The 11,209-nt window shown below is 34.4% G+C and overlaps 1 long non-coding RNA gene across 1 annotated transcript; it reads left to right on the top strand.

Moving 5' to 3' along the window:
• Positions 1-274: 274 nt before the first annotated feature.
• Positions 275-2,139, top strand: LOC113306591. The gene is made up of 4 exons (XR_003338713.1): positions 275-688; positions 832-948; positions 1,035-1,093; positions 1,499-2,139. It is a non-coding gene; the product is annotated as an uncharacterized LOC113306591 (long non-coding RNA).
• Positions 2,140-11,209: the final 9,070 nt, after the last annotated feature.

Here is an 11,209-nt window from a genome sequence, read left to right as displayed (position 1 = left end):
AAAAGAAAGAAGCAGACAAATAGTACACAGACAGCTTCATTGATTCTTTGTAGTTTGTATACCAAGCTTCGAGAAAGTTAGCTTTAATTCATGGAGCTTCCATTATTTTCGACCAACGGGTTCCTCTCATGAGTCGCGAGTAGTACTAGTAAGTAGGGACTCCATCTTCACGAGCTTCAATTAAAGGTACTTCGCGTGAGTCATGAGTACTGAGTAGGGACTTCATTTTCACGAGCTTCAATTATTTTGGAATTCGCTAACTGGAGATGATCGATGTCCCGCCGGTTGAATCCCACGGATCATCCCGATTTGTGTTTTGTGAGAGAGGGGTTGGACCCGCACTTAACCCATCCGCCAAACCGCCAAATCATAAGGGAATTCACTTTTTTCTTTTTTCTCGTCGAGATACATCGCGGGACCAGCCCGCGGTGACCGTATCATTTCCGTTCTCCAACTCTTTTTAATGAGCATTTCTTTACTTCATCTCTCACCTCTACTGAAATTAAACTTCTTTTACTATCCCTTGTATTCAAACTAGGTACCTCGATCTTGTTTTTCCCTACACCTTGTGAGATAAAAAGAAGATCGAATAATTAACTAATGAAGAAAAAAAGAAAAAATTTAGTTCACGGTTTGCTGATTGTTATTTAATTGATACGAGCGGATTCAGAAAAGAAGTAATAACGAAGTAAGTACTTCAATTTATATTGATTTGGTTTGCTTTGTACCGTCTCTGTTTTAATTTGGATTGATGGATGTTTCATTGATTGATTATTTAGAGGTGTTGTAATTGTGATTTTTTCTTGTATTTGTTTTGGTAACCGAGAGCAGTGGTGCTTGGCGTTCTACCTGGTGTATGTCTTTTGAGCGATGGAATATACGGGGTTGCTTAAACAGGTTGCGTATCTCGAACGATAACATCGCCATTGGATGTTATCAAGATTTGAGGTGTGTTGTTCATTCAGTGTCACTTAATATATCAGAATTTAAAGAAGTCCATTTTCTGAGCCTTTGGGTGTCTGTTGACATGTCAGTTCTGAACCTACAGTGTTGCACAAGATTTAAACTTCTGTTTCACGTTCATCTAAATCAGGTATTCCATACTGGAACACGAACTCTTACTATTTGTATTGCTTTTCTTACTTTGAGCATAGCTGATGAATGATTCTCATCTGAATTTGCAATTGTATATACAAACTGGTGTACATGTACGTGTAAAAGAAAAGGGACGAGAAAATCTTTATCCCATTAAAGGTGAAAAATCATAGCTAAGTCATAGGTTTTGGGTCTGATAAATATTAGTTTGTTCTGGTTTTTAAGTTAAACAAATATTGCTCATTTCAGTTCAAGTATATAGAGACCCCATAAAGTTGTTGTCAAATGTTCTACGATAAATCAATTAACGGCTAATGCTCTATGTTTGTATCTTTTGACGCTTCTTGAGAGCTCATCAAAATCCCTACCAGGGTAATCTAAAGTCCCTTCCTTTATGCTGCAGATTGTGGGACTTCCTAGGGATCTAAAATATGGAGCTCGAGTTGAGCACCATGCTTATAATGGCATTTTTGATGCCCTATGGCGTATCTTGGTTACCGAGAGGTGGGCTGGTCTTTACTAGGGTATTATCCCTTTCGTTATCAAAGCTGCTCCAGCTGCTGCTGTCACATTTGTGACACATGAATACACATCAAGACGAATGGGGTTCTAACCATTTTGATATGTATTCATAGGTCACGAATGTGCCAGCACAAAAACAACTGCAGACGCAACGAATAGAGAGTGAACTTGTTCGTTTAGTTTCATCCAGAAACCACTGGGATTTGAGAAATTCTATCTTCATTAATTACTTAAGATCTTCTTTGTAGTTTTGTTATCAATTTAATTTAACTCCGTATTACTTTTGTAATGGCATAAAAAAAAGAGAGGGTGGTGTAGGGCGTACCGCCCATCGATGTGCGGCCTAACTAGAATTTGCCTTTCCATGTGTATATACTAGAATTTTACCCGTGTCGTAATGGCACGGTCTCTGTAGTAAGTAAAAAAAATTATGGTGGGAATTATATAAATGTCCTCAATTCTAACGGGTTGTACAAATAGTCTTATCCTACAATAAAAATACCCCTCTCCATCCAAAGCCCAGGAGGGGTCCATTAAGGATTATGCAACATTACAAGTTTGCCCTTATCTCTATTTATCGAGTATCTTCCTCTTTCATTACAGATTTAAAATATGTTCTCTCTCTTTCATTACAATATCTCTTTCCTCTTTCACCACCATTAATGTCTTCATCATCGCAACCACAACCACTACCACCTTTTCCTCCGTCCCTATAGATTTAGGAACACCACTTTCGTCATCACCTCCTATACTTCCACCAAATCACCACCACCACCACCACACGACATCATAAACAACCTTTTTATATCCATGAACCAATGAGAAACTAACTTCTCCAATCAAATAACCTAAAGTCGATAACATCATATTTGGATTGAATAACCTAAAGTCGACAGTAACAGTTAGTTCTAAAGATCTGATTACATCAATTTAGGAAGAGACGATGAAGATCATCATTTAGAAGATGATGGTGGTAGTGATGGTGGTGGTGGAGGAAGATACCAGATCTATAATGATGGTGGTGGCGGCGGCGATGAAGGAGGTATGTATTTCAATCTATCACTGTTTTATTAGAAGATGATGGTGGTGGTGGTGGAGGAAGATACCATATTTATAATGATGGTGGTGGTGGCGGCGGCGATAAATGAGATATGTTTTCAATCTATCACTGTTCACCATTACTAAAGATATAACATCTATTATTCAAATGTTCACCACTACTAAAGATACAACATCTATTATTCAATTTAAGATTTGTATTGAGAAATGAGTTTTTTTGATTGTTGGGAACATGTATTGAAAAATCTTTGGACTTCAGTTTTTATGGATCAATTACTGTTTGTTGATACCCTTGTTATGGGATCAACTATTGTTGTTGATCCCATTTTGTGGGATCAACTCATGTTGTTGACACCATGAGGCATCTCCCATTTTGTGGTGGTTGTTGTGTTTACAGCAGTGGTGGTGGATGTTGCAGGGGAGGTGATGGTGGTGGCTTTTTCTGTAGTAGTGAAGGTGATAGTGGTGGTGATAGTGGTTTCGATGGGAATGTTGAAATTAGCGATAAAGATAGTGGTGGTTTTGATTGTTTGTTGTGGTGGTTGAGAGATGGCAGTGGTGGTGATATCTTACGGCTCCAATTAGAGCTTTGTTGCTCCGTTAGAGCGTGGGAAATTTTGATTCAGGTAGTTCGGTTTCTCTTACATTTTTTTCTTTTTTGTTGAGGTTATTCAATGTTGTTAATGGGAAAGGGATATTAACCATAGCTTATGTATTGTATGGTATCTCCTTTATGGTATGAACTCATCTAGCTTAAGTTTTTTGGTGATTGAGTGATTTTGTGTTTATTTAGTAATGTACTGGTGGTACTGGATGTTGTTGTAATGGTGGTGGAGGTGATTGTGGAAGGTGTAGTTACAGTGAAGGTAATAAAGGTCATCAGTTTTTATGGATTAACAATAGTTGTTGATCCCATTTACAGGATCAAATCTTGTTGTTGATTCCATTTATGTGATCAATTCTTATTTGTTAACTTCATTTTCTTGGATTAATATAGTAATTCTTGTAGTTTAAATCATGTTTGCGACATTTTTTTTTGTATGCAATTAGATTTTTAGTCTGTTTGTGGGTCATTTTGATGTTTTTTCGTTGATTTTTTATTTCATGGTCGAAAAATCTCTGGACTTCAGTTTTGTGTGGGATCAACTACTGTTGTTGATGTTACTGTTGGTATTGCAGGTGATATGAATTTGAGGTTATGGTGTTGGAGGTTGAGCTATGAACTCATGGTGGGTGATGGATGTGATGTTACCATGGTTCCGAAGTTGTTCTGACTTTGACTGAATGAGTTGGTGGTTTTGGAAGAAGGAGGTATTATTATTGATGTCTGAAAGAAAATGGAATGGTGTTTCCTTGGTGTTGGTTGATTTTCAGATGAGTTGAGCTTGGAGGTTGTTGGTTATTGTTGCTGTGATACATGAAAATGCTGTCAATACTGTTCCAGATCCATTTTACATGTATGGTTCTTCAGTATTAATTTCCATGGTGGAAAGATCTCTGGACTTCAGTTTTTACGGGATCAACTACTGTTGTTGATCCCCATAAATGCGATCAACTACTGTTGTTGATGCCATTTTTTATGTATCAACTACTATTGTTGATTCCATTATGGGATCAACTCTTGTTGTCGACAGCATTTTCTATGGAATCAACTACTGACTTCTTTTGTTGACAACATTTTCTTTTGGAATTGTATAGGCATGTTTGTAGTTTAAATCATGTTTGTTAAAAAAAATTATCTTGATTTCCTGTTGGTTTGTGTTTGTGTATTGTTGTTTGACTGATGGTACTGGTTGTGTCTTTGGATTTTATAGATGTATAGTTCTTCGAATGTTGAATTTGTGGTGCAATGGTAGCATGACTGACTCGACATCAGATGATGCGTGTTCGACTCACGCCAAGTCCACTCATTCCTACATATCATATCGTTTTTTTGTATCATAGATGGTCGTTGTAGAAATTTTTGTTACTCTTGTGTTTCTTAAGGATACGTCAGTTTGCAGGTTTCGGGTTTATTGGTTTTTACAGTAGATAGACTCGTATAAATGCTGTCAACTCTAACTGTTGATCCCAGTTTTTGTGGATCAACTTTCATTGTTGATCCCACTTAATGGGATCAAATTTGGTTGTTGACACTATAATCTGGAAACATTGTTCCTGAGTTCTACTTTTTGTATCAACTTTGGTTGTTGATTCTATTCACTGGGATCAACTTCGATTGTTGACGCAAAAAAAAAAAAAACTGAACATTAGTTAGTAAAGTTATTTTTTAACTTTTGATTTTTTGGATCAACTTCGTTGTTGACACCTAATTTTGGTGGCGGCGGCAGCAGCAGGGACAGCATCAACAATTGTGGTGATGGTGATGGCGGCGGAATATTAATGGCGGTGGTGGAATATTAATGGTGGTTGTAGTTAGTAAGTGGTGGTAGTGGTGGTACAGTGGTGGTGGCGGCGGTGCTGCAGGTGGTGGTGAAATGGTGGTGGTGGTGGTGGATGTGAAGTAGTAGAAAATAAATTTGTTAAGGGATAAGTTTTTTTAAATGTAAAATAATATTATAAGTGAGGATATTAAGGTAATCTACATTTTAATGGATAAGGTTTTTAAATGATAGGGGTATTTATATTGTTGTATAAGGGTATATTTATTGGGTGTCAAAACTAAGGGTATTTAATTAATATACCCTATATCAATTTTGGTTGGACAAATGTGTTTCGCATGGCTATGGTTTGGGGGTTTTAGCTTTCTCTACTTTGGGAGAGCTTGGTGAGGATACTTTGTGTTTTTTTAAGCGTTTGAAAAATTGTTTAGTTAGTAATGATGCCAGTAGTGGCATAGGTAGTTTCATTTTTCATAGATTAGGTGTAGCTATTCAAAAAGGTGTTGGAGCTCAGCTTGTTGCTAGGCTACCAACCAAAATTTCTGTATAATTTTTTTTTATTAAAAGTAATCAATTTTAATCTTTGTCATTCTTTTGTTGGCTCTATATAAAATGACAATTATTCTCCATGTTTTTTAATTGTTATGTTTTCTTTCTGAGAATTGTTAGGTTGACCTAAATATTTTTCCCGAAAAAATCGTCGGGAAAACATGTAGTGAGACCAACAGAAAACCTTTACTATTCCTATCGTCGCTGGGTTTTTCAGGGGTTATTTTTCGGAAAAAATTGTAATCAGCTTGAACAATTGTTTCTTTTGTATTAATAACCATCTTATTTTCATATTAACAAAATCAACCACAACTTCCATAATAAAATGTTACTTATGTCTTAACGACATAGAATAAACATTGCCACTAACACACTGAGCATCTGCGCTACCATCACCGGAACCACTCATCACCACTACCTTTTCTACCACCAACAATATCGTCACCGGCTCCATGCACCACCACTTATAAAGACCACCCCAATCATCCATAATGATTATTGACAAATTTATTATTTATTTAATGAAAATATATTTCATTTATAATGAGAGATTAGTAAAATATCTATTATGTGAAGTTAATGATACAATAATAATGTAAACAACCACAACCATTGATATATATTTTCCATAAACAAATCTCAGCCGCTTTTTATGTTGCCTAACTTGTCCAAATGCAAAATTTAGATTAATACGCAAAAAAAAAATTACAATTCTTTTGGTATGGATGCAAAATAAAACATTATTCATAGTTCACATGCAAATAATTTTTTAGATGTCAAAAAGGGTTGGGGCTCAGCTTGTCGCTCGGCTACCAATCAACTCAGTGTAAACGTTTGTTTTTTTGTTTTCTAATAAAGCCTTCTGAGGCATTTTTTTATGCAAAATAATTTTTTCAATTATAAACGCGCTTTATATTGGTTTGGTATCTAACTTTCATAATGATCTTGGTTTCCTTATAGTCCTCAACCGTTCATTTTGTTTCCTGTTCCGACCCGACAAATATCAGGCCCATAATATTTATTTTAATCTAAAAAAATAAAAGAAAAATAAATTTAAACACTAACATCAAACAAAAAGGGTAACTAAGTAATTTATTTACCTTATGACACATTTCTAATCCCACTACCACTACTTCTTCCAGCACCACCACCATTAACGTCATCACTCCACCATTCTCACGTCCAACACCCACCACCATTATCCCCACCGCTGATCCACCACCCCCGCCCGCCATTACAACCAATATTAATGTCCACCGATTCAATATAATATAAATTTATCATGTACTATATTAATGAAAGTATTATCTTAAATTTAAAAGAGTAAAAAAATAAAAGAAAAACAAATTTAAAAACTTATATCAAATAAAAAAATAAACCAAGGTACCTTAGTAATTTATATACCTAAGGACACATTTCCCATCCCACAACCATTTCTTCTTCCAACACCACCACCATTAATGTCATCAGTCCACCATTCTCAGATCCAACACCTACCGCCATTATCCCCATCGTTGATCCACCACCCCCGCCCACCATCACATTAATGTCCGCTGATTCAAAATAATATAAATTTATTATGTACTGTATTAACGAAAGTATTATTTTAAATTTAAAAAAAAATAGTATCAAATAAAAAAATAAGAAACCTATTATAGGGGCTCCAAAAAAAGAGTTTTGAGGTCTCCTAAGGATTCAAATATCCTACAAAGAAGATAAGGGGACTTAGTTTGTAAAAAAAATACAAAAATACCTTTTAACCTATTAAATATTGAAACCTAAAACTAATTTGTTTTCATTCCTCTCCTTTAATTCTTCCATTTTCTTCTTCCCCATCACCTCCATCGCTTATTTCTTCGATTAATCGTCAATTCAAAAAATAATTCATTATTGATTAGCACTATTTAATCCACACGCAATGACTTCAATAAGGTAAAAATCAAAAACCAATCTTATTTAATTGGTTTCAATGCATGGATTAGCGGAATCGATCGAATTGGGTTTTTCATTTTTCCCAACCATAGACTGTCTACGGTTGGGAAGTATGAATTTTCCCAAATGTAGACAGTACTGAAATTGAATACAGTTTGAAAAAATAAGTGATGGATTTCCTTAAAAAAAAATTTATGATCGTCATCCTCATCACGACGGAGAAAAAGAAGAGAGAAAGAAGAATAATAGTTTTTTTTCTATGATAATCATCTTCATCATGATTTATGAATGAAAAGAGAATGAGAAGATAATAGATTTAGTTTTTTGTATATGATCATCATCTTCGTCATGATTTATGAATGAAAAGAGAAGGAGAAGATAATAAATTTAATTTTATAATTCATGGAGGGTATTTTATCCGTTACAAAAAATAGTTAGATATGGGGTTTTGTTGATTACTATTTCATAACCCGATTTTGTCATCCTATGAGACCTCAAAACCAAATATTTGGAGCCCCTATAATAGGTTTCAAAAATAAACCAAAAGTAACGAAGTAATTTATCTATCTTAGGACACCTTTCTCGTCCCGCTACCACTGCTTCTTCCACCACCACCACCACCATTAACGTCATCACTCCACCATTTTCACCAATACCCACCACCATTATCCCCACCGTTGATCCACCACACCCACCCACCATCACAACCACCGTTAATGTCTACTGATTTATTATAAGATAAATTTGTTATGTACTGTATTAATGAAAGCATATTTATTTGACTAATTAAACAAATATTTATTATGAAATAATAATAGAAAATTTATTATTGAAATTCAATTAAACTGATCATTTTACAGCCGTAGATTTAGCTTTCCCTACCACTACTTCTTCCAGCACCACCACCATTAACGTCATCACTCCACCACTCTCACATCCAACACCCACCACCATTATCCTCATCGATGACCTACCACCCCCGCCCACCATCACAACTAATATTAATGTCCACTGATTCAATATAGTATAAGTTTATTATGTATTGTATTAATGAAAGTATTATTTTGAATTTTAAAAGAAAAAGTAATATCAAATAAAAAATAAACCAAGGGTAACAAAGTAATTTATCTATCTTAGGACATCTTTCTCATCCCACTACCACTACTTCTTCCACCACCACCACCACCATTAACGTCATCACTCCACCATTCTCGCCAACACCCACCACCATTATGCCCACCGGTGATCCACCACCCCCACCCACCATCACAACCACCATTAATATATACTGATTTAATATAAGTTAAATTTATTATGTACTGTATAAATGAAAGCATATTTTGATTAATTAAACAAATATTTATTATGAAATACTAATAGAACATTTAATTATTTAAATTTAATTAAACTGATCATTTTACAGCCGTAGATTTAGCTTTCCCTAAGAAAAATCTGGACCGCTCTTTAACATGCCTTAGATGTCCAAACTATGCTTTATAACGGAGATGTTATTGTATCCATGTAACCCTATTACTTTTATGAATAGAAACTCTTTGTCTCTTTAACTTTCCCTATTATTATACTACAACACGTTATCATGCACGAAGCTATACCGCAGAGCTAGATTGGATCGGTTGACTTTTTTTTTCCATGGATGCGTTACCAGGAATTTCTTTTGAACAAAGAAATTTTGTTTCACATCATAGTATATATTAGGGTTCCACGAAAGAATGATTGCCAAACATAGATATTTCACCGTTAGATTTCCATGAAAGTTTAGCATGTTCAACCCAATTAGTCTTTATTTACTCTGTTAAAATTTCAATCAAATCGGAATATGATGCAACCTCCAAATTCAGATTTTAGTAAATCTGTCTTCGTTCAGAAAATCCTAATTATAACAGCGTCTAAAAACCTAAGTTTCGTATAATTTTAACCGTTGGATTATTTTGTAATTTTAATATGAGGTATATGTTATCCTCATAGAGATATTTTAAATTTTTTAATATGTTTTTAAAACATTATGATGAATCTACTGTAAAAGTTTCACCATGATCGGACAATGATGCATTTGTCTGCCGATCAGAACAGTTGAAAGAAAATTTTTGTCAATTTTTAGATTTAACAATATGTTCAGGGCTAATGTGCTAATAGTTTCAAACTTATCAATGGGCCTGAATATTTCATATATAATGGACCATATATGTTTATATTCATTAACCATGACCTTGTCAACCTAATGGACCGGGTCTTGACCAGATAGTTGACCAGACTTTGACTAAACCCATTCGGCTCTAATTTGAACTTTTGAACTCAGAAGTACTTGAGCACCATTAAAGAGTCTATGATGTGGAAGTTTGTGTGCACAGGTACAATACTTTCGTCATAAAAATCTTTAACTTGTAAAGATACACCTTTCAAATAGGAAGATATACCTTCAACATTTGCAAGGCGGCATATTAACTTCAGACGATGTAATGCTTTGGAGGAAGTTTGTCAAAACATTCATTTTCCCCCAAAATTGAATGTTCAGTGGGATGTAATCCACTTGTTAGACTATAATGAGTCAATAACTTTGACAATGATATGTTGTAATTAAAAGCACACCTCACGTTTTGTGGAAGATACTCACAAAAGTTTCCATGAGTCAGAGATGTAATTCTTACTCCAGTAGTAATGATACAAAGTAAATGTATCTACCTATAATGGGAAAAAGATGTAATCTGACTCATACCAAAAAGAATTGCAAATATTGGTATAAGCATTTTACTGAGAATGATACAAGCGTTGTAATGTAAGTATCATATATTAGTAGTCAACTACAAGAGATATAGGGAGTTTAAAGGAAAATGAACACACTATATTCTTGGAGAAGGTCATGCCCTAGACATCAACATTAATGGCAAGAAGAAATTTTCCAGGTCAATACACTTACCCATTTTTTTTGTTACCTTTATTTAATCGAATTCATATGGTTAGATTCTATATTTTGATCCTAAAATGTTGTCTACATGATAGTTTGACGTATATTTCATTGGCTAAAATAAAGAAATTTTTTTTCGAAGAATTAAATTAATTGTCTTCACTTATGGAATGAAAAGTATATCATTTTCATGAGATTGAAATACTCTAAAGAACTTGAGGTATACTCAAAAGTACTTGAATTATAAGGATCATTCGTACATTATGATGAAAAGTATATCATCTTCATGAACGGTAACACTCTAAAGTAAATGAGATAGAGTTTCTTTTTTTTACGTAATAAGGTCACACCACTTATTAAACGAAACCCTTAAGGAATTTAAATTAGTTGTTGAACTATTTCCTTATAATGTGACTACAAGGATTGGATCATCGAGCGCAACATTGCTCAAAATTTGTTTTCAAGATAGAAAAAAGACGTCACAAAATCCCTACATGTACCGAGAGATAATCACACCTTGTTAAATTCCAAAGAAACATATGCAAGTAGAAATCATGTGGAAACTCACAATGATGAGAATGTAATTGATTGCATGTTTTATAGCCTCTAATGTATTTTGAAGGAAACATACTTTATAGAAATTAATGAGTCAATCTAGTGAAATGAAAATCACTATAGTGTTTGGATTATTGAACCCATATTGACTCCGACATGAAATGTTGGGAATTGACTCATACAGACTTTGACA

The sequence above is a fragment of the Papaver somniferum genome, chromosome 8, assembly GCF_003573695.1.
Source record: "Papaver somniferum cultivar HN1 chromosome 8, ASM357369v1, whole genome shotgun sequence".
NCBI lineage: Eukaryota > Viridiplantae > Streptophyta > Magnoliopsida > Ranunculales > Papaveraceae > Papaver > Papaver somniferum.
This window is presented reverse-complemented; position numbering and strand designations above follow the sequence as displayed.